Source organism: Manis pentadactyla, chromosome 16 (genome assembly GCF_030020395.1).
Source record: "Manis pentadactyla isolate mManPen7 chromosome 16, mManPen7.hap1, whole genome shotgun sequence".
Lineage (NCBI taxonomy): Eukaryota > Metazoa > Chordata > Mammalia > Pholidota > Manidae > Manis > Manis pentadactyla.
In genome coordinates this window covers 26279904-26304223 of record NC_080034.1, presented here as the reverse complement: position 1 = coordinate 26304223, position 24320 = coordinate 26279904, and the positions used below count along the sequence as shown (strand labels likewise).

The 24320-nt window shown below is 44.8% G+C and overlaps 1 protein-coding gene across 3 annotated transcripts in view; it reads right to left on the bottom strand.

Annotated features, from left to right (window-relative positions):
- LOC118933248 (chloride intracellular channel protein 5) overlaps positions 1-24320 on the bottom strand; it is a 137083-nt gene that overhangs the window by 93267 nt on the left and 19496 nt on the right. The window lies entirely within an intron of this gene.

The window sequence follows — 24320 nt, the reverse complement described above, 5'->3', positions numbered from 1 at the left end:
GCTGCGGAGGCCTCCAGCTCCCGCTGACACCTGCATCCTACTGATGCCTCTGCCACCGTTGTCGATCATCTGCTCCCTGCAGGAACTCCGGAGGGTGACCTATTGCTTGCTCAGCGACTCCAGACCAGTTCCGGCTTAGCCAGACCAGACCAGTGAACTTCCGTGCGTTTCTGTAACTTCTCCAGTGAGATTTGAACCCCTTCCTTGGCTCTTCTCCTTCAGCTCTAGAGGTTCCATTCCTGTGGGGGTTACTCTTTCATCATATTAATACTTTGCATTAAAGTTCTCCTTTTTGTTTAAACTACAGTGTGTTTTTCTCTCCTGACTACTACAGATGCTTAAATGTCTGATATTTCAAAATGCAAGATTTTTAGGCTTTTTGTTTGATTCCTTCAAAGACCTAGCAAGGCTAAGTACTGGATGAGGTGCTAGAAGACAGAAACCTCAATTTTCTCCAGAAAGTTTGTTAAGTCACCATTTATGGCACATTTCAATTTTTTGTTTTAGCTCATGAAACCTGTCCCCAAAGACTCAAGTGATTAAGCAATTGTTTCAAGTTTACAAATAAAAATCCTATAACAGTGGGGATGGAACTGACTTCAGGGACGATATGGTCTCTTTCTTTTTACTGGTAAAGAATTAGGCCCAGAAAGGTTCAATGACTTTTCCATGGTTGCACAGCATGGTCCCATGGCAGAATCAGGCACATAATTCCTGATTCCTGACTCCGAGCTTTCCGCTATGTAAGGCTGGTAGTTATCTCACACAAGAATGTCAAACTGATAAAGGCTCAGGGATACGACTGCCTTTGGATATAAAGTGACTCATCTGTACAGTAAACTGACACATGTCACATGGAAGAGAAAGAATTTTCCTTTATAATAACAATATTTGGAGCCACCACTTCTCCCTCATTAGTGTCAGATGGTATTCCTTATTATGACTATTTTTTAAATGCCAAATGATCTTCCTTCCAATAATTCGGTTGGTTAGCCTTCCAGGGATGAAACTTGGTGGTTTGTGGTCCACTTGAAGATGGGAAGTTCTACCCTTGAAGAAGCAAACAATAGGCCTAATTACCGAGGTCACTCAGGCACTTTTCATTCAAAAAACAGGTGACAAGTATACATCTGAGGCTTCAGGCATTCTCAGCAGTTATTTAAGTTGATTATAAAGGCTGAATCAGCTCTATGCAGGTGGCTGCTTGCACAGTGCAATACGAATTCTGGGAGCATTAGTCAGGCTTCTCCAGAGAAACAGAACAGCAGAGTGTGTGTATGTGTGTAGAGAGATATATTGATATAGATATAGATATTTATTTTAAGAAATTGGCTCACATGATCATAGAGGCTTGGTAAGTCCAAAACCTGATGGGGTGGTTCTTTCAGGTTGGAGGCTCAGGGAAGTGTTACAGTTTGAGTCCAAAGGCAGTGTGCTGGCAGAATCCCGTCTTCCTGGGAGGGGATTTATCTCTGCGCTATTAAGCCTTCAGCTAGTTGAATGAGGCCCACACACACTATGGAGGGGAATCCACTTTACTCAAAGTCCACTAATCGAAATGTTAATTTCATCCAAAAAACATCTGTACAGAAACGTCTAGAATAATGTTTGACCAACTCTCTGGGCACCGTAGCCCAGCCAAGCTGACAGACAAAATTAAACATCACCCTAGGTGAAGTTAAAAATATTTCCTGAGACAAGTAACCCCATCAATCTGGGATCTGTCATCAACATCTTAGCTCACCAGATGGTTTTATAAACAACTGAATATGGTTATGTAAATAGCCCCTCCCAAAGGGAACTGCAGGCTCCATATCCAAAAGGCTATTCAGTTTCAGTGTCTGATTAAGAGAGCAAGGTCTAGGGGTGCCTTTGACCCTGAGTAACCAGCCTCATCTGATAGTGGATTTGAGCCCAAAGATGCCTACAACTATATATGTAGCATAATATTGCTGTGCTTGAGGTCCCTTGGGAGTGTCCCTTGGCCTGTGAGCTTTATGTCAATCTGCGCTGAATCTGTATTCACCCTCCCATCCTTCCACACACTTCCTGAGAAAGAACTGTCCTTTCCAACCCAACACCAATGTCCCTTCTCCCAGCCCCTTCTTTCCACTCCTACATGGCTTTTAATTTTTATTCTTTTATGTCCCAACTATCTGGATAAGTGAATGGGTCTCTTTCAAACTTCTTGCCAGTCCTGCTTCCACTTAAACCCTCTCCTAAAATGATTCCCTTTCACTCACATTCTGGGCCTAAGCAATTCTTTTTGTTTGTTTGCTTTTCTTTCCTCCAACTTATTCCTTCTTGAGTTTCCTCTCATAGCCAGAACTTTCGATGATCTCTTCTTAAAACGCAGCTCTCTGCAGCCTTTCTTGTCACCCGGCGCTCTTGCCTGGTTGGTGCTTCCGGGGTACCTGACCCGTGCAGCTGAGAGAGGCCTGATCTCAGAAGGGCCCCAGCCTTGGCTTAGAGCTCTGCTTTCTTGTTTAAAAATTCTTAGTCATTTTTAAACAAAGGGTCCCTCGTTTTTATTTTGCAGTGGGTCCCACAGTTAGGCCGCGTGTCCTGCGTGTGACCCTCTTGTTCCGTTGCTGACACATGCCTCTTCCTGGGCTTTGTCCTCTCACCCAGTTGTTCTTCCACCTCCATGTTTGATGCCCTTTGGAGAACTCATCTGCTCCTGAGAACATGATTATCTTTCCCAAGTCAGCAAAAACTCTGTCCTTTAGATCTATAAACATGCTATTTGTCCCCTGAGATTTAAAAAGAGGAAAAGGAAAAAGAAAGAAGAAAAGGGACAATGTGGAAATGCCGCAGGGTTTGCTTGGTTCACATCCTCCACATTCGCTCCATCTGCTATCAAATCACACCCCAAAAGTGTATATTATTCTAGAATTTGCCTCATTTCAATTAAATAATTCTCCAGTCATTAGATACCTGAGGTTTCTTTATTAGTAAAGTCTGATAATATTCCTTGTGTTAATATCTTTGATCCCAAGTAATCTGTCCTTCTAATAATCCAGTTGGTAAGCTTCCATTAGCATGGATGTGACTTGGTGATTTGTTTTGTTTATTTTTATTTTATGAAGCCCTGGGAACCCAGTAGGTGCTCAGAAAATATAGGCTCGATTGCTCCCATATATCTCCCAAGATTCCATAATGTTTCAAAAGACAGATGACTCTCAGATCATATCTGCACCAAGAAACCTGAACCAAGCCTTGGGAGGCCCCAACATTCAAGATCTTTGCCTCTAAATTAGGCTCTTTCTGTTGCACCATCCCCAAGGGTAGTAGTTAACAACTAAATTCCATTGCATTGGAGGCAGGCTGTCTCCTTGACTTCACAGAGTTCTTAGAAACAGTGTAAAGGGCATGGTTTAGAGCTATGCAGACCTGGGTTCAAATTCCAGCCCTGATATCAACCAGCTGTATGTGGCAGATTCTATTTCCCATAAATAAAGTGTCTACAACACTGCTCCCATTCCCATATACTCCCTAGAGGTGGCATCTCTGTTTTCCTTCTTGAAATTGGGCAGGCCTTTATGGCTGCCTAGGTGAATGGAAGAATGTCACAATGTATGACTTCTAAGACCAGGACAGAAAAGGTGACTCTTTCTTCTTCAGGAGCTGGCCCTTGGAACCCAGCCACCATGTTGTGAGGAAGCCCAGAGCACAAGAGGCGACGTGTAGCTCTTGGATTCACTGTCCCAGCTGAGTTCTCAGATGACAGGTGGCATCAGCCACCAGACATGCTAATGAGTGACACTTTACATGATTCCAGCCCCCAGCATTTGAGCTGTCCCACATGACACTTAGTGAACTCAAATCAGTCATGCCCACCAAGGCCTGGCCAAACTGCAGCTTCACGAGTGAAATAAATGTTTTCATTGTTTAAAGTCATTAAGTTTTGGGGGTTGTTACCCAGAAGATAACAGACACACACTTAGCCTCAGGTTCTTTATCTGCAAATTGGGGGCAGAAATATTTACTCTGCCAGGGTTATTATACAACTGGATATTAGTATGTATAAAATACATGGTGTTTGCTTTATAAATCTACAGCTATCATCATTACGACTGCAGAAGATATACATTTAGGAAGATGTAATTCAACATCCCTGTTTGTGAAACACTATGCCTTAGTAAAAGTCAGCAGACTTCTCTCTGATGGAACAAAAACTTAACAATACCTCATTTTTGGGGGTTTGTGTGTGGAACAATACATTCAACAGAGGAAGCAAACACAGAAAGAACTATGGCCACTGTCCATTGGCCAGGGAAGAGTATTCCTAAACTAGGGCAATCTCCCATTGACCGTGAAGGGAGATGGGGAAAGTGATTCATATTTGGTTAGCTATTGGTACAACCATACATACATGCATGTTTATTCTCTACAAGGCCACTGAAGTTCTTTCCAGAACAACATTCTTCAACCATACACTGTTATCAAGTAGTTCAGGAGCCAAAGACAAGAAAAGACTAGAACTCAAGGAAGACAGATGGATGGAGCTCAGGGATCAGGTTTGTGACAGATTTCTGGTGATTTTCTGTGGAAGCCACTGTGGTCTTTCAATATCCAGGAACTTTGCCACAGATATTTACAATATTGCCATGCTATTTTTCAGGCCTGACTGTGTCTCATTGCTTGAATCAGGAAAGCTGGAATTCTTCCACCTCAGAAATATACCAAAGCACAGGAAACAAAGAGCAATACAAATCTACAGCCTCAAACAAACAGAACTCCTTCCCACATGGTTTGATTTGAAGAAGATGTCTTCTCACTTAAGCCTCCCTCCGTTGTATACCAGTCCTAATAGAGGAAACATGCTTTCCACTTCATTAGGCCACTGTCAAAAGTTTTGCTTTCCTCCCTTGACATATTTTTTTTTATTTATTACTCAAGATGCTACAGAAATTAGTTCCAGCTTTTGGTCAAGAATACATTTCCCCTACATTCATGGAACAAGCCTGCACTTCCTATCATCTTCCTATAAAAGTAGAATATCTTGACATTGAGCTCTGCTTCTCCCACAAAGGTTGATGATTGGGATCCTGAGATAGTGGAGATTCTTCAGTTCCTGCTCTGGTTGTCTGAATGTGGAGGTTTGAATATCACATCTTTAATACCACAGATTGTTCTGTGAAGAGTTTAAAGAAACAGAATCTCTCATCCTGCCTCTCAACGGGGCTTGGTAGCTCTCATCTACACCATACTCCCAGATACGATGAATTAAAAGCTATGACACTAAAGTCAAATCTGAGTCATGAGATTTACTGAATAGGGTCACTTAAATCTGGGACCCTCTGGGAAAATTCTTTTTGCAAAATTAGTACTCTATAATATGTCAGCAAAGTATATTTATAGAGTTGAAAAGTCTATCCTGATATTCAATAAAAAATGTCATGCCAAAGCCCCACTCTCAGCTATTCTGATTTAATGAATCTGGGGTAGGACTCAGACTTTTCTTCCCTCAAACTCTCAAGGGGGTTCTAATGCTCAGCCAGGCCTGGGCACCTCTGACCTAGCGGCATTCACAGCGGGTACAAGAGAATCCCTTAAGGAGCATGCTAAGAAAGAAACCTGACCAGAGGGCTCCCTAAGCGCACTCCAAACACACAGAGTTAGAGTCTCAGGGAGACAGCTGGGGCGCCCTCCCTTCTCTCTTTGTTCCCTATTTCCCTGTCTGAACTGGAAATGCCTTGAGATAGCAGCCCTCCTGCTGTCTCCCACCCCACTTTCACTGCCGATCCTCCCCACCTTCGGCCCTGGTATAGGACCTGAATGAAGGGCACCGTTTTGAGTTGTTCAGGGATTGGAGAGCAAGTTTTGGAGAAAGACATATGGAGAATTTCAAATCAATGCACCCACAATGTCAGGAGCTTCACTTGCTAACTGGTATCTTTATGCTGCACCTCGACATAGAGCCCTTGGTCTCTGCAGGTGGGTCCCCCTGGAGGGTGACAGAAAGCACTGTGATTAGGTCCAGAAATCTTACCCTCTCAGCCCAAGTTCTTAGAGAATCATATGTATTCAGCCACATTTCCTCTCCCCATGCAATATCCTCTAGCTGGCAAATGGCCAGAAACTTTGCTTCTTCTACACTGCAGGACCCTGTCAGACCTCTGGGAACAGCAAGCTTTCCTGGCCTGGGGAGCACTGGGAGGCTTCGGCTCCATCCTCAACCATGTGCAGTCACCTGGCCAGGCGCACAGGGCATGTCCAGGCAACGGGAGCAGCTTCCTCACCGAGGGCCTGCTCAGTACTGAGCCTGAAGGTGCATGAAGGAGGAGACCCGGCCCCTCTCCTTGAGAAGCGGGCCCACATGGGGGCAGCAAAAGGTAAAGAGGTGATGTTCAGGTCCTATGTGATGCCCAGGAATGACAGAGCATGGGTAGGGTGGGAGCCGGAAGCAGCCCACCTGAGAGCTCAGGGAAGGTTTGGGGGCAGCAATGAACCTCGATATGAGCCAAAAGTAACAGAACTTATTCAAGCAAAGCCGTGGGTAAGGACATCAGAACACAAGGGACCACATAAGCACAGATCTGGAGGCTTGGTTACACAGTGTGGGTGGTCAGGGAAGCTCCGGCAGTTGGTGTTGCCCTCCGTGCTGTGTCAGGGAAACCCACACGGGAATCCCAGTGTCCCTCCACATCCAGTCTGGGATGCCAGCCTAATCACAAGCAAACCGCAAAACAGTCAAAAGCCGATCTCCTGGGGGCTCTAATGTCCCCTGGGTCCGTTACTCCTGCGGTGACCGGTGGCTGACCCCTAATCACTTGGCCACCTTGGCCAGCATGGCATCTTCCTCACTTCCATCTCTCAAAGCCAGTCCTGAAAGCTTCACAAGGAAGTGTGAGTTCTGGATAATTGCCTAATCATTGATGGAGGGCCAGATGTTAAGGCCCAGTGGTGGGGCTTCAGGCATCTGCCAGGCAAGCGAGGACCTGGGAAAGGAGGAAGAAGGCCAACAGCAACTGAAGTCTTGAAACCAGACACGTGTGCATTACCTGTTAGCGCCTGTGTGAGAGCCGGTCAGCTCTTCCTGCCGCAGCGTTACAAGAGCAGAACTTCTACAATGGGCGTCCGGCTAAAGGGCAGCCCTTCTATCGCAAAGCTGCTTCAATTTCCATTTTAAATGCTCTATTTTAAATTACTTCAGGGCTAGCTGAAAGGGCAAGACTTAAAAAACAAAAACAACACATTTCTTTGTAATTAATCTGGAGGTGGGAGACTATAGGAATGTTGAACTTGCCTTTAACATGAGCACTATGAATCTGGGATAGTCATGTTTTTCTGTGCGTGTGCAGTAAGATCTAAGCCAGAATGTGAGGAGAATGTTCAGGTCCCCGGATAGTCCTTCAAGCAAAAGAAGGGAGCGTAATACAAAGCAGAGAATGAGGAGTCTTGTGTTCCAGACCTAGTTTTAGAACAAAGAACTGTGTTATCTTGGGCAAGTAATTTCCCCTCCCTGGGCCTTAATGTTATTATTTACAAAGAGGATACATTAGAAATGACATTGAAGGTCATTCAAAAATATTTCTAAACTGTAGCTGGGAGAAGGTGACTGTCACTGAGTCTTTCATTTGCACCTGAGAATTCCAGTGGCCGAGCAGCCTCCACAAGCTAGCACAGCCCCCAGGGCCCAGCCAAGCTTGGCTCATGGCACAGGCTCAAGTGTTTGCTGAGAGGATGGAGCTTGGGGCTGGCATCCCACCCTGAGGAGCAGGCAGCTGACCTGCTGGGCAGGGGTCATCACCGTGCAGCCTGGAGGGGAAATGTGGACACAAAGCAGGGACCGCCCATAACCACTTTCACAGTCTCTTTCAAGGGTTTGCCTTCTCACAACTTCCCTCTAACATCTCCCCATAGTATTGTCAGCAGGTTACCTTAAAAAGTGGTGAAGAAGCATCCCTTTTGGGAGGCTGCCTGCCCCCTTTCACCCCTTCCCAGGTCCCTCAAGCCTCATCCAACCCCCTCATTCTTCAGACTAGGCCAGCAGAGGTTCAATAAGTTTAGATGACTTGTCCACAGACCATCCGCGGGGGTGGAGTCTGCAGTCGAATAGAGATGGTTGAAATCTCAGTCAAAACCATCAGTGTATGTACTTTAGACATAGTCACAGACACTATGAGAACCGAATCCTCACAAAAGGGACCTTGGAGATGTTCCTGCTTGCCCTTACTTCCTTGTCATTTTACTATCTTAAAGGGTAAAGGCAGAGGAAGGAGAATTCTGATTATTGTGGGGTACAGATTCTGACCAAAGTTTATTCTGCTTTCATGTGAAGGATTCACTCAGGGGTGGACAGAGGAGCTAGGTGCTCACGGAAGCTCCTGATCCCTCAGGGGGAGGATAGCAGGGAAGCTGTGTAGCTAAATCGCTCCTCTCCACACCCCTTCTCCCCCTAGGGTGAGTGGGAGGGTTTGGGGAGATAACACAGCCAAAGGTAACCCCAGCACCTGGAGGGGAGCAGGCAGGCACTCCACGAGGCAGATTTCTGCCCTCTGAGGCCTTCTGGGCCCATCCCTCCTCGCCGCTCTCACCACCCCAGTGGGGCACAAAGGGCCTCCGGTCTGCAGGAAGTCTGCAGGGCCATCGTGCAAGAGGGAAATGCTTCTGCCAGCCAGCGCCTCCTGTCCCATGAGCCCACCCGACTGATTTCTTTTGAGTTCCTGCAGAACTTATGATGAAGATTGTGGTCTTGGACGATTTTATCTTCTGTGTTTCAAAAACAACTTCACAATAAAAATAACAATTTTAAAAAATAAAAACAGCTTCCTAGGTACAGACTAGAAGCTGAGCCAGGTTTCATGTCAACATGACCCAGTTTTGTTTTCTCTGCCTTGAAAAAACTCAATCTGAGCTTGCTCCTGGCTGAGTTCAATGTTCAAGCTGAGGCTGAACTATAACTGAAAAGAAGTCTGCCTTTTGCAATCCCCTAGGTCCAGAGGAGGAAATGAAAAGCTTTTCCAAATGGCAGACTAAGGCAGGAAATGTTCTATTTATTGTATTTCTAAAAACATTATAATAAACTTAACCCAATAATTACACCACACACGTAGTCCAGACCATCACCCAGGAAGCCACAGCCTGAGGTGGAGTCCCTGCTTCTCTTCAGAAAGGGAATTTTTCCAAGTTCTACCATTTTTCCTTCATAAGTCCTGTAGTTATCAGAGACAGACTGATGGCCCTGCTTTCTGCCAGCGGGAGTCAGAAGATCTGAGTGCTGGTCCCAGTTGTTCTGCAAGATAAATGTACCCTTGAGCAAGTCAGGGCCTCAGTGTGGCCTGCATCCTTGCCTATAAAGCGAAAGAACGATGGGGTAGTGACTAACTGCCCACGCTCACTGCCCAGCAGTATTAATTGGACATGGAGAAGTCAGAAAGAGCCCTTGCTTGTGTAGAGCTATCATGTAAATTCTCCACTTCATGCCTAGGAGGAAAAACTGGAAGTGCCCATTAAAAATACAAAGTTACCCCCACATAACTCCCAAAGACGGGCGAGGCAGGAACTGTTCTCTCCTGGACTTGGTCTGTAAGTCTCAGTATTTGGAGTGATGCGCCTGGGCTACTCAAGTTCACAAGCACCAAAAAACCTTGTTTTGACTTCCACATCCTAATGCTGAGATCCACAGATCTCAAATCAGCCACGTGGTACATCAGGGGATGTGAAGCCATGTTTCCAGCTCTAACAGAGACTGCTCCACACACAAGTTTGGGGCAAACGTTTATGTAACTGTAGATAAGTCATCAGAGCATGCCTGTATCTCTGTGTAGTTGGAAGGTACCAAATACAGTAGTTGCACCTCTTTGTTAAAAATTATGTCCTTCACACCCCAACCCCCACCAAGACAGTTCTACCTTTGTAAGCTGGGACAAGGCGGGTCACAATAGCTTCCCTTTACTTGCAAGACTTATCTAAGGAAGGAAGCCTGCTATTGTTGGGCTATGTTTAGAATAGATGATGCTAAGCAATGGCCTTGAAGGTTTAATAGCAGGTAGATTTCTGGATCCTATTTAATGTTTATGAGCAGCCCCTTCAAATTATATTTTGATACAGGCTCAGTAATGTGCTTCACCTCCTAAATACTGGAAGAATCTGCTGGAAGATGACGTAGAAAATTCTGAGGTCTCAACTAGGATCAACTGGAAAGACTGACAGCATCATTCTGTATTTTACTTATAATACTAACCTTAGATGGAATTCTGTAGACACTTCTACACAGACAGCAGAGGCCTGCTGCACAAGTAGAAGAAAGGGGCAAAGCTAAAATGAGAAACATAATTTCCATGTTCCCCCAATGAACTCTTATCACATCTTTTTAATATGGGATTTCTTTCAACCAAGTCATAAAACAGATGCTGTTTTATTTTTCTCTTTTCAGTCCTGTGTTATAGTTTAGGGCCAGACATATTCAGTCTAATTGTTTAAATGTGGCTTGCGTGCAAAGACCACAGCCTCAGAGACATATTGTGGGGCTGAAGAGAAATAAGACCTTAGAAACAAGTTGAATGTAAGTAGAGTGTGATCATAGGATTTTATGCTATAGCACTGGCAGTTCTGTAACTAGCTTTGAGAAGAAGGCATTTCTTTTCTCACTCCTTTTCCGCATGGGATGGGGGTGTAGCGGGAGAAAGATGGCTTGAATTGGCCTCAAAGCTCTCTCCCTCATCCTTAACTGGGAATCATAATAGCTGCTCCGGTGCTTCATAAGTTCTTTGTGAAGATCAGATAATGCACATGCAAGTGCTCTGAAAGGATGAGGCACAATAATAATGCTACGACCTCCTATTCCATTCCTTCTTTATCAGTGGATTAAATCATAACTACAACACCACGTCCTATAGCTCTACCGCCCTCTAAGGAAAATGAACCCGAGCCCAGCCCTCAACTGCGTTCCACTAAGAGCTTTCTCTCTCTCATCCAGAATTCCCAGCAATGGCCCTAAAAGTAACAATTGTGTTGATAGGAGAAAATTCTACAGCCTTGCTCCTCACAGTAGGTCCACGGACCAGCCATATCAGCCTCCCCTAGGAACTTGGTAGAAATGTAGATCCTCAGGCCCTACCCCAGACCTACTGAATCACAGTCTGCATTTTAAACAAGATCTCTAGGTGATTTATGCCTATTAGTGTTTGAGAAGACCGGTCTTTAGAACCTCTGGAAGACAAAGGCCTCAGAGCGCAACAATGCCAACACCTTCAGAACCTGGGCACTGAGCTAGTGATAACCAGATTTTCATTTCTTTTATTTTAAAAAGTACATCTTTGCACATCTGAATTTCACATTACTCCTACTTAGAAAAATATCTCTACTCTTGCATGCAGTAATCTGGCGCTATGGCTTTCTAAACATGTCAGTGAATCTCAGCCAAATTTCCATACCTCATGCAGGGGAGGGGCCCTCTTGCAAATAACAATGGCAGCCTGGTGCTGAAAGTGAACCCTGAAGCTGAAACTGGAGCCAGGGTTAAATTATTTATTGAAATTCCATGATGTGGCCTGTCCATTAGAAACCCCCAGAGCCAAGAATCATCAAACACATCCATTCTGTGCGGGCCCTACTCTCTGTCCCCTGAAGTCACCTGCCCCTCTGCCTGTGGGACTAGTCAGATGTTGACCCTCACCTGAGAGGTTAAGTCATGGAAATGTGACATGTCAGGGTTAGTGAACAGGGCTTTCTGAAGGTGCCACACTCAGAGCTCCCAGTGCCCACTGCTGTGCAGGCAGGGGCTTGGCAGGCTACCTGCCTGCCATCCCCAGTGCATAGAAAGCTTACATAGAAAGGTGCAGACAAACAAGGAAGCTAATCTGTTGCCAATAATTCTTTTCTAAAAAAAAACATTCTTTGTCTCTGTATAATGAGAGAAAAAAGATTACTTTGCCAACCAACATGCCAATATACACAAAACAAATTAACCTCTGCAGATAAGTTATATTTTTATAATCACTAATATTTGATCTTCAGAAGCAGAAGGCTGTAAATGGCATGTCCACCAATAGTGAAATGGCTGATTACAGTGTGAGATCTGTGTGTGGAGTATTATACAGCAAGTAAAAAAGGAATGAATTGGATTCGTATGTATTTTTCTGGAGGGAGTGCCATGGTAGGAGAAAAAGGCAAGTCACAAATCAATGGGAATAATATAATCCTCTTTTATTTAAAACCACTACAATTTTGTCTTTCCTTAGATCAAATCTAGTAACTCTCAGTATCGATAATCATTCCAGACTGTTGAAATGGGTGATGGACATTGTAATGACTCGGATCTATGAGTTCTTTCTAAAATAACTAAGACCAGTAAAAGGTAGTTAGCCAGGAGAACAACAATAACAAAGGGGCATTGTGGAGTCTCTCTAAAGGCGGATCTTATCTGTGTGCAGTGTGATGCAAGAGGCATACTGTATTGCCGTATTTGCCTTTTCCCTGATGAACGGGCAGTGTAGTTCAAACAGACCTCCCCACATATCAAAAGAGGAAATTACTTCCTTTTAGGGTTTTGTCTTTTGCAAAGACACCATATTTAAGCTACATAATGACTTATAATAAGTACTTGTGATAGACATTTAACTTAAATAAGTTGACTGGGTAATTGCTTCATTCTATCCTCAAATAACAGGAATCATAACAACCTCTCCATTTTTCACTTTTGGCCCTGTATTTCTTTAGATTTCAAGTCCCTTTTTCCTATGACAACACTTCAGGCTTCTTATGGTGACCTGTAAACCTCATTTTATCAAATGCCATTGAAAGCTTTAGTGACAGTCATATTATAATTATGACTACATGCAAATTATAATGAATCAAAATGGCTTTGTGGCTTTTTTGGAAAGATCTTTTTATTTTGCCATCCCAGAAAACTCCCCCAGAACTGTAGCCCAGCCAACTTTCTGTTGTCATTTGTAAAATTAAAAATAATTGGGCAGATCTGCTGGAGCACCGTAAATGGTTCCTTTGGCCCTTTGGAGCCCACACTCAGAACCCTTTTCACTGATAACAGGATGAAATCCAGCCTCCATGGGCTGCTCCGGAGCTCCCACTCACTCTTCCCAGTTTTATCAGTATTCCCCTTTCGGAACCGCCTCCTATGCCTCCCCATGCCGCCTCCAGACAAACGGCTTCCACGGCCGCTGTCAGAGCTCCCTTTGCCATGTTATATGTACTCTTGTCTGTACCTTTCTTGGGTCTGGATGGCGTTTTCCCCACCTCTGCGTTTTCAAATATCGACTCAGATCCCGCCCTCCCCAGTAAGCCTTTTCTGCCCACCCCTGTTGCAATTACTTCATGGAGAGTTCATTTCATCGATTTACTGGAGAAATGATTAGGCATCAACAATGTGCTGGGTACTGTTCTAGGTCCAACAGGTCTCCACACGCTGTCTTCCCCTGCGGCTTGCTACAGCGCCCATCTCCCTGCAAAGATGCAGAGCATGAGAAGGTGACATACAGCAGCCGGTAAGCCCCTGCTTGGGAATTGTACTGGGCTTTGCCACTTTGTAGCTTTGTGATATTGGGCAAGTTTCCTTACCCTGGTTTCCTCATCTGTGAAGTGAGAGTACAATGTGGTACGTTCCTCCAAGTTGTGGTGAGGACTAAATGAGACAGTTCATAGAAAGCATTTAGAGACAGTTTGCAGCACAAAATAGAAGCATAGTAATCACTACTTATGTCATGATCTTATGTGTGGTCTGACCTGCCCACACATGCTGTCTGTCCCCATGGTGCCTTCCTTTCTCCGTGCACTTTCCACGTATAAGACCTCGGTGTTGGGTCTCCTCATCACTCTGTGGTAAAACACCCCTCCCTCCTACCGGGGATTGGTTAGTAAGGGGTGGATCCTGAGAAGTCACTGGAAGTGTCCACGTAAAATTATAAATGGGAGTTCTGAAATATTTTTAACATGTTAATGAAAGTCAGTCGGGTATCTAGGAAGAATTCATTCAACAATATTTATTAAGAACATCTAGAACCAGTGGTTCTAAAACCATCTGGAAGGCTTGTTCAAATACAGTAGGTCTGAGGCAAAGCCCAAGAACTTGTATTTCTAAGAAGCTCCCAGGTGATGCTTCTGGTCTAGAAGTAACATTCTGAGAACCTCTGTACTAAGTGCCAGAGATACAGAGCAACTATGAAAGGGCTGTGGGTCAGGCTTCCAAAAAAATCAACAGCCAGGGTCTGAAGAAAACAACACACAGCAGAATGGGGTGAAACCTGACCCTCATTAGACCACCCAAATTCTATTCCTAGCTCCATCCTTCACGGAATATGACCTTAGATAAGTCATTTAACCTCCTATAAGCCTTGGTTTCCTTATTCATAAAGTTAGGTTAAGAACATTCCCTTCACACCTCACAGAGCTGGGAGGACCCAGGACCTATGTACTGACTGGAGACCCAAGTGAAGAGTCGGGTAGGGGACATATCCTCCCCTTTTCTAGCCCAAACTGACCCCTTGAATAGAAGAGAGATCCTCTAGGCAAGTTGTATCCTTTCCCAGTTCACTGAAGTATTATTTAGTATCTTAAAAAGCCAACTACTTGAATAAATTCCCCAGTAACTCAAAACCTTAAAGCAGCTTTGAATCAAAAGCCCCACTCTTTAAAGTGACTTTTAGGGCAGGCCTGCTAGGGCTACGTTCACCCCATCTACCTTTGGGCCTTCTGCCTGGTCTGGAATCATGTTGGGCTGCCAGTGGTTAAATACTCCTACTGCATAAGATTAATACCTGTGAACATCACCCTCACTAAATTACATTTTAATGTCCTGGCCTCAGTTTTTACCAACTATCCATAGAAGAAATCAGCATAAAAAGTTTTCTACTGCATTTGCTATAAAAAACAATTGATGACATTGTTTCCTTATATTCCTCAGTGTAACCCACACACTTCTCATAAAACGCCATGTAAGGAATGGCCTCAGAACCCAGTGCCACATGTAAAAGGATACCTAATGTTAAGAGTAAATGCTACTGATTAAATGTGAATGAAACACACTGAAAAACATATAGGTACATACGTGTGGTGTCCATAAAACCAGCAATTTGGAACAATGTAAGAACACCAGACCAATGAAAGACCACGCTGGGGCTCTCACTCTTGTCCCTATCAGTTTGCTGGGTTTGGGTGAGCCCTTCCTACCCTTCCCTGGCACTCCATTCCCTAGTTCAAGTCTAAGGCTTTCCCAGTTCTTTCAGTGGATGAGTCTATGACATTATATATACAAGCTCTGCAACTCACGAGAGATTGCACATATAGAGATAAAGACCTGGGTCAATTCTGTCTCAGTTTGCATGGCTGCACAGATGAGTGGTTTTACTAAGGACACTTAAGAAGCCAATGATTAACTTTTAGTACTGCCTGACACTTTTATCTCTTGTCTAGAAGTCAGTCTGAATGACATGCAATTAGAGCTTGTGAGAAATGAAAAGAATAACAATAAATCCAGACACGGAATAAGCCTTGGTAAAAGATGAGAAATGATGCAAGCAAAAGGTGAACGAGTGAGGCCGGTTCCCTAATTTTATGGGCTGCACAGGGCAAAGCTTTCATGTTCTGGGAGTGGAAGAGACAATCACCAATAAAACAAGAGCTGAGAGTCCTTGGGGAATATTCTCAGTGAGAGCCCATAGTTTTCAAAAAAACTGTTAAATCCTCAGAACCTCTACCAAGGGACATTTTTCACAGTCTCATCCTATCAACTCTAACGCTCATGCCAGCACCGAGAAGGGAGGAGTGTGGGGGGATGGCTGGGTTGGGCTTTGTTAGTATTCTTACTGGGAAGCTGTGAAATCCATACCTTCTAGGAAAGGGTGTGTGCAGGTGTGCACAGAGCCACCAAAGTGCCATTGAAAGTGTAATGCTCCTACTCTCCTGAGTGGGGGTTCAACTGGGTAAGTGAAGTCAAGACAGGAAAAGGAGTTCTTAAACACCACAGATTGTCATGGAGAGGTTTCCTCACTGCTCGCTGGAAAAGTGAAAGCGGCATTCTGCAGAGCTCAGATCAGGCTTCTGCAGCTCCTGTACCGCAGGGAGCTGTAGGTATCCGAAGCATGGGGAAGAGCCGCATGGAAAAGTTCAATATGGACTGGCTGGTGCGAAGATGCAACAGGTCATGGGCATGTCTGGCTAAAAAGGGAATGCAAATAACTATTCACTCATTCATTTTACTTAGGCGCACATGCATTCATTCACCAAGTATTTCCTTAGCACCTGAAAAGGGCTAACCTCTGCTTTAGGGACCAGGATATAGTGCCTTTCTCAGATACATCTTTTTATTACCACTTCATCTCAATTAGCTCCTTACTTATTTCCTTAATGCAACTTTCATCATCTGAAATTTGCTTTCCTTATTTCTTTATGTCCTGTCTGTCTTACCCACTAGAACATAAGCCTAGTGAAGGCAGGGACTGTGTCTACTTTGTTCACTGCTGTACTCTAGCACGTCGAACAATTCCTAGCCCATACGGGGCTCTCAAAAACTGTTTTTTGATTGAACAACTCACAGAGACTAACAGAACATGGATCCTTTGAGAAGAGATTCTAAGAGAGTGTGGAAAAGCACCTAGAGGGACAGTAAAGGAAAAGCCGCTACAAAATTGCATCTGCACTCCAAATTTGAAAAGGTATTTGGCATCAAAAAGCAAACATTAGAAGAATCATGAATGTATCATTTCCTTGTATTTCAGGTGAGAGCGTTGAGCAGAATTACTTCTGAAGTACTTCCCGTTCCACCTGGGCGGAGACGCTGCCGTCTTCAGCTGGACATGGCTGTGCTCTTCCATGTGGCCTGTGCTGTCCTTAGACTTGACGCTCCAGTAGAAAGGACAGAAGGTCAGAAAGGCAGGTCTTGCTCTACCCAGACCTGTGCCTGTCTGCGTGACTTGGGGACGAGACATGTGATTTGGAACTTGAGTTCTCCTCTACCAGTATACTAGGGATAATGACATTTAGACTAACTGCCCCCATTCCCATAGCTGTGCTTTGAGGTCCAAACTGGTAACGTAAAGCACACACCCCACACATGATGAAATCCCATGCAGAAGTTCACTACTGGACAGCCACCGGGTTGCCTCCTCCAATGATTCATGGCATCACTAAGACTTTATTACTCACAAAAGGGAGTTCTAAGAGTGGACTTTAGAGGAAAACAATAAATCATGAGGTGAGTGCCTTTGTTTAAAGCCATTGATCAAAATAATTTGTTGAAAATTCATTGAGTTTTCCATGATGCTTTGTTTTCAAAGATAGACTGGGATGCAAGAAATCCTTCTTTCCCTCCACAAATATTAGTTGAGCAGCTTGGAGTCAGGCACTGTCTTAATACCAAGGCAATAAGGTCACCACTTACCATCCTTGACCCCACGACTGCCTCCAGGGTGGACAGAATCTGCAGCACAATGAGGGAAGGCCCTGGGGTGGGGGCAGGGACCCAGCCGTGCACGCACTGAGGGAGAGCACCCAACAGTGTGCGCGGAGGGGTTGCTGAAAAGGCTTCCGAGAGCGAAATCCAGACAATGCAGATGAGAAGGGGCCTCCATGGTGCAGACAGAAGCGTGAGAAGAGTTTGGAGAGAGCCTGGCCCCTGCGGGAGCCCCAGGCTCTTTGTTCAGTGTGATTGTTACTGGGGCAGTGAGGGAGGAATGGTGAGAGGTGGGTCCAGAGAATAAACAGGGAGCAGATCCTGCAGCAATGCACTCTATCCAGATCAGGAACGTAAGGATTTAACCTCACGTATTAACCTGAAGGAGAGAATCTAAAAGTCGCTGTACGGTTTTAGTACAGCAGAGCAGGAAATATGCATTTCTAAACCCCTTGTTAATTTCTCCCCAGAGGTACTTTTCTATAAAAAGCAAACACACTTCAAATGTGTTTGACCAGGTGGTGTAACTTCCTAACGAGATGTGTGGGGGGCAATCTCCACCCCTCCAACCCATTCTGTGCTTGGCCTGGACCCTGGGAGACTGACGGTGGGGACAGAGTCAAGAGGCCAAGGATGGGGCTGACCAGAAGATAGGAGGCCCGAAGGAGGGGAGGTAGAGGTAATTACTGCCCTGCCTCCCTCACTACTGGCCTTCTCTCGGTTTGCTGCCTCCCTCTACTGAGGCCAGTAGAGTCACTCCTCCAGTGACTCTCTGGGGTCAGGGAAAGGTTCATGTCTAGGGGTGGTTCTGAAAGGGCTTTGCCGTTGCTCTCAGAAATATTTCTCTACTATCTCCTGAGGATGCCTCCAAACCCTGCTCTTACTTCTGCAAATAACCCCTTCACTCATCTCCCTTCCAAGGGCCCGGCTGGAGGTGCCTACAGTTTTCACTGAGCTCCTGACTGACATACTATCATTGTCTTCTCTGTGCACTGGGTTCTCTGTGTAACAGGAAGGAAGAGTTGTCAGAATTCTTTGTGACATTGGACAAGGCCACCTAACGGGTGAGGAACACTGGCTGGGAGTCAAAAAACCCAGGTTCCAGTCCCATCTTGGCCCACGAGTAGCTGTGTGACCTTAGACAAGCAAAAATCCTGCCAAGCATCAATTTGGGTGCAAGGACTTTGTTGCCTAGAACAGAGAGTGGTGGTAGGCAGCAATTGGAGTCTGGGGACCAGGGTCCTTTGAGCTCTGGTGTTCTTTAGAGGTACCTCAGGGATTGAGGGGATGTTGAGCCAGAGCAGCCCTTCTTTTATCTTTTTCCTTCTAGTGAGGTTCCATATATGATTTACTCTGAAAAAAATTAAATCCCTGCCATCAGGAAACATTTGAACACTACTAGGCTTGATGAAGCTATGAGGTCTTTTCTAATTTTCAGAGCTGAGATTAAAGAGCCACAAGTATGGCAGCCAGAACCTCAAGCACTCATGGCATCATGTAATTGCTTAAATTACAAAGAGGCAGTAATTGTGACTTTACCTAACATAATGAGGCTTGTGCAAGGACAGACGACCCAGGGCCATATGACTTGTGCACAGTTCTGGAATAGCATAAACCTGAGTCATCTTCCATGAACTACTCAAACGTATCAGTGAGAGTTGTGTGTTGCTTGAAAGTCAGTGTGGCTCCTGTGTTGCCCATGAAACTGGAGAACTGATACCCATTCACTGGCAGTCAGTGGAAGACACTGAGAATAGCAACATGAGTGGCACTGTGGACTTAATCCAAGCATTTGACCCCGTTACTTAGCTGGTATGTGGAAAGCTCTGCAAAGATCTGCTTCCATTTATTAACATCACTTCTCACTCTACAAAACCTTTCCTGATAACTCCCCTGCCAGAAGTCATTGCTCCTCCTTCCAAACTCAACATTCAGCAATATCTTTAGCTACCCTAAAGTTAGATACCTATGTGTACAACCTGTATTTCTTCTGCTAAACTGTAGTCTCCATTGGAGAAAGGAACATGTGCTCCAGCTTACACACAGAGGAAACTGAGAAAATGTTAGTCGATTTATTGACTGATGGTAAAAATTGGCATGAAAGGATGTTCTTTGGGGAGTAGTAATAACACAAAGATCTTAAAAGGTGTCTTAGTCTGCTCAGGCTGCCATACAAAATGCCACAGACTGGGTGGCTTAAACAACAGAAATTTGTTTCTCAAAGTTCTGGAGGCTGGGGCTTGCAAGATCAAGATGCCAACTGATTTAGTTCCTGGTGAGGACCCTGCTCCTGGCTTGTAGGCAGCCACATTCTCACTGAATCCGCACATGGTGGAGAGGGAGTGGAGTCTCCTTTCTCTTTTAATAAGGCCACAAATCCTACTGGATTTGGGCCTCAAATGTATGACATCATTTAACCTCAATTACCTCCTAACAGGCCCATTTCCAGAGGCTGGTGTATCAACATATGAATTTTAGGGCCTCTTAAGCCATAGCATTCTACCCCAAAGTTCATGTCCTCCTCACATGCAAAATACTTTCATTTCCACCCCAACAGTGCCACAAGTCTTAATTCATCCTAGCATCAACTCTGAAGTCCAAAGTCTTCCCAAGCCATCGCCCACCCCTGCTAGTGGTGCAGTGGCACTGAGCCTGCCAGAGGTCAGAGTCTGGGAGGTGACCATGTTTGTGTTACCCTGGAACGGCTCTGCTCTCCCACGGGCACCTGCTAGCGGGGTGAGCACCACAATGTCTACGGGGAAGAACTTGAGAGGTCAGTGACAGTCTTCGCTTAAAAATGTTATATATACCTTGAGCTCACACTCTTTCTGAATTTAATCTAGACTTAGTCTGTGACAGCAATTTAGTAGAGCCTTGCTACAAACAGGATAATATGTAGGAATGGTACAAACCTCCTGGGTTTTATTGATGGCCAGTGGCCACAGGATTCATGCTTTGGAGACAGGGCTGCACCAGATGACTCCTGAGGCCCCTTGGGGTGGTTAATTTTTTCTGTCAATTTGACTGGGCCGTGGGGTGCCCAGGCATATGGTCAGACATTATGCTGAGTGTGTCTGCAGGGGTGTTTCAGGATAAGATTAACACCTGAACTAGTAGACTGAGTAAAGCAGATTGCCCTCCCTAATGTGGGTGGGCCTCACCCAATCACTTGAAGACCTGAACAGAACCAAGAGGGAACTCCGCCTGCCTAAATGACTTGAGCTGGGACATTGGCCTTTTCCTACTGCTGGACTTGGGCTGAAGCATCAACTCTTCATGGATCCTGAGCCTGCAAGCTTTCAAACTGGAACTTACTCTGTCAGCTCCCCTTGTTCTCAGGCCCTCAGCCTTGGACTAGAACCATACCACTGACTCTCCTGGGAGATGTCTCCAGCTTACTGACTGAAAATCTTGGGAGTTCTCAGTCTGGGTTCATGGGGCCCTGGTTGTGAGTAGACGTGGTCAGTTCTAAGGACCAAGACTCTCTCCCTCTCATGAACCTCCTGCCCGTATGGGTAGAACTGCTCTGCAGTTGAGGTGCTGATGTGTGGGGCTTGGTCCCCTTCTATGTCACACTTGACACACATTTCAATCTTGTTTCACTCTTGTCAAAATGTTGGCGGGGGGGGAGGGAACACACAACATGATTGACTCTAACTATGAATACTCTCCCTGTCCCCAGGGACATTTTATATAAACTGGGTCCCCCTTTCTGGTTGTCAACACTAAGACCTCGGAGGCTCCCTTCCAACTACTACAAGTAGTCCCCAGCATCCAGTTGAAGCTGTATTATTCTATAAATATCCTAATTCCTGACTCTACCTCTATAAAAAAAATAATCTTTGTGGCAAAAGTAAGGATGCTTTGAAATTTTGGGAAAAGCATTAAAGAAAACCCCCAGATTCAGATGCAGATCAATGCGAGTAGTTTTCTAGAGTCACTACTTTTTTGTGCCTAACATAATTTTTTGTCCAGGATCTTAGGTACTGCCTTCACAACATCAATAAAGTGCATTCACAATATCAATGAACACGTAAACCATGGTGTATAGTTAAATCTGGATGGGAAAATAGGAAGGGCCCATCTTGCTCTCTACAAGGATTCTCTGCCTTGACTCTGTTTTATAAATGAAGGATTTGAAAATATATAAACTTTATTCAGCAATCTAGGCATCTCATTAAAAGCACTAAAGTTCCCCAAGAAGCAGAGTGCAGGGCAAGTCCCATCGCTCTCCAGGATGGGAGATGATAGCAAGAATACCAGCTGTGGGCTAGAGAGTTTCACCGATGGGATGTTGTTGGCTGAACTCTGTGGTCGACTCTTGGGTGTTTCTGTAGGTCCATGATGGGATTCGTCTCACATCTGCAAGCTTTCTTCCATGACATCTCCACCCATAGATCCATCTTTGCTCTTGAGAAGGGAGTACAGATGGAGAGCCTGCAGTAAATGCCTGCAGTAGACCCAGCTCTTCCTTGTATGCACGTGCAGAATCACAGAGCCCTCCTAAACCTGTCCCTCACCTATAAATACATGAACCGAGTTGTTAGGACAATCTGATCATACAATTATGCAAATATGCTTTATAGGTTACAGTCTGTTTTACAAATGAAAGATATTATTCATTTCTCTGCACTTCTCTGAAAACTTCAGTGTTTCACTGCAGGAGGCACCAGTGTTGTGCTATTGTTTTTTAAAGTGGTTTCCATTCATGTTTAAGTCACCAGTTTCCATTCCAACAATGGTCAGTGAGGTAAGGAGGCAGCTAAAAATATAACTGCCTGAAGCAAACAAAAAGAAACCTCCATCTTGATGTTTATTTGTGTTGTCTTTTGTTTTAGAAAATGATTTGAGTTAGGCAACAAGTGTCTGATGGAATAAAGTGTGACAACAAGATGGTGGGTTTAATACCTGACTCCCAGCAACTAAAAGACGTGTAATGTCACCCAACCTCCCCGAACCTACAGGTGAGTTTCCTCACAGCAGAAATTTGGACACTAACATTCATGCTGCACAATGGTTGTAAGAGAATATATGTGAAAACTCTATTACATAATAAGGGTGTCTTTCTTCCCTAGAAAATATATTGATGACAAGTCCAAGGGTCACAGTCACACTCTTAATCTAAGCTTGGGAAGAAATATAAATGAAGTTGGTGAGCATTCAGGAAGGTCAAAGTGAAACTTTAGTTTCCAGGACAGTGGTGTCCTCTGAGTGCTTAAGACTGTCAGCCACCTGAAGTGACCCACAGATTTTTGGCTGATTGGTTTGATGTCAGATAAACCTGAATTCAAAACCAGGTTCTGCCACTACTAGCTGTGTGACCTTGGGAAAGGGGCTGGAGATCTAAACCTCAGTTTCCTTTCCGATGAAATGGGCCCGTATCAGTTCCTTCTTCATGCAATCATGATGACATGTGACGACAGTGTACATGAAGTGCTTGGCTAATGTTATTATGTGTAGAGGAACGTTAGCTCAATCTAGCTGTGACAGACCCAAAGGTGACGCTCCCCAGATAGGTCCTGTCTTGGCCTTTATGCTCTTACATAATCTCTCCCTTGGGTGTGGGTGGGATCTATGACTTGTTTTAGCCAACAGAATATATAGCAAAGGGGAAGGAATTTTGCAGATGTAATCATGGCCCCAAATCAGTTGATTTGATGTTAATCAAAAGGAGACTAGATAAGTGGGCCTGAGTTAATCAAGAGAAAACTCATAAAAGAAAGCATCTCCTCCTGGCCTTAAAGAAGGGCTGCTCTCATGTGAGCTGCCTATGTAGGGGGCTGTGTGGTAGGGGCTGTGCGGGCCCTGGAGCTGTGGGCCTCAGTCCTACTTCTGCCAACAATAGGAGCTTGGAAGAGGGCTCAGAACTCCAGGTGAGCTGAGAAGAGGACCCAGCTAAGCCACTGTCAGACTCCTGACCCATGGAAACTCTGAGATAAGAAGTGTATTAATTTTAAACCACCAAATTTGTGGTGCACTGTTCAACAGTGATGAAAAACCAATATATGGCTGCTTCTGGAAATCATTTCCTAGAGATAGGCCTGGTTTGAAGGAAGGTTTACCTTTATCCCATCTATAGGACGGCTGCAGTAGCCATGAGAAGAAGAAGAGGAAGCTTCTCCAGACATATCTTGTTCCTCTGTGGAGGACTGTGTCTGGTGCAGTAGCTGGGAAGACATCCCATGTGGTGCTGTGGACCCTCACCCGGCCCCTGCCTCCCTGGTCATGCCCAGGTCCCCACGAGCCTGTGCAGGGGCCGCCTGGCTCTGGTTTTGCTGACCTACCCTGTAAAGTTGGGCTAATCTCTTATTTTCAGCTGAGTGTAGGAATATTGGTTTCCGTATCTGCAAAATGGGTATGATTGCATGAGTTTTACTCAGCTCAGAAGGATGTTGTGAGGCCAATATAAAGTAATCACTGTGGAAATAGTTTTTAAAAATCTAAAATAGAAAAGAATGGTAGTGGTTATCCTATTGAAGAAGAGGGGTGTTAATCTCTGGCCCCTTAAAGAGAGGGCCTAATGCCACCTATGAATAGCAGCTACTTGCACACGTCAGGGAGAATCCGGTTCAATCGCTTGTAGATCTCTGTAGCTCAAAGCTAAATAGAGATAGTAGCTGTAAATAGTTCAGATTTTTTAAAAAATTACCTTTTAGTTTCATGTCAACAAGCTATGATCATAATAAAAATAACTAATAATAATAACTTCAGGCCTAAAGTTAGGAAAATAGCCCCTCAATGCCTACAGAACAAACTCCAAACTCCTCTACCTTATATTGAAGAACCGTCATGATTTGTTCTCGAACACAGCAGATGTTCAGGTTGTGCCATTTGTTCAAGAATTGAAATATGTGCACTGGTTGGTCATTAGCTGTTCACCACCACCCAGGCCACCCCATCTGGGACCCTCCAGATTTCCCCAACATCCAGCACAAATGAATGAATAGCAGGTATGACATGGGGC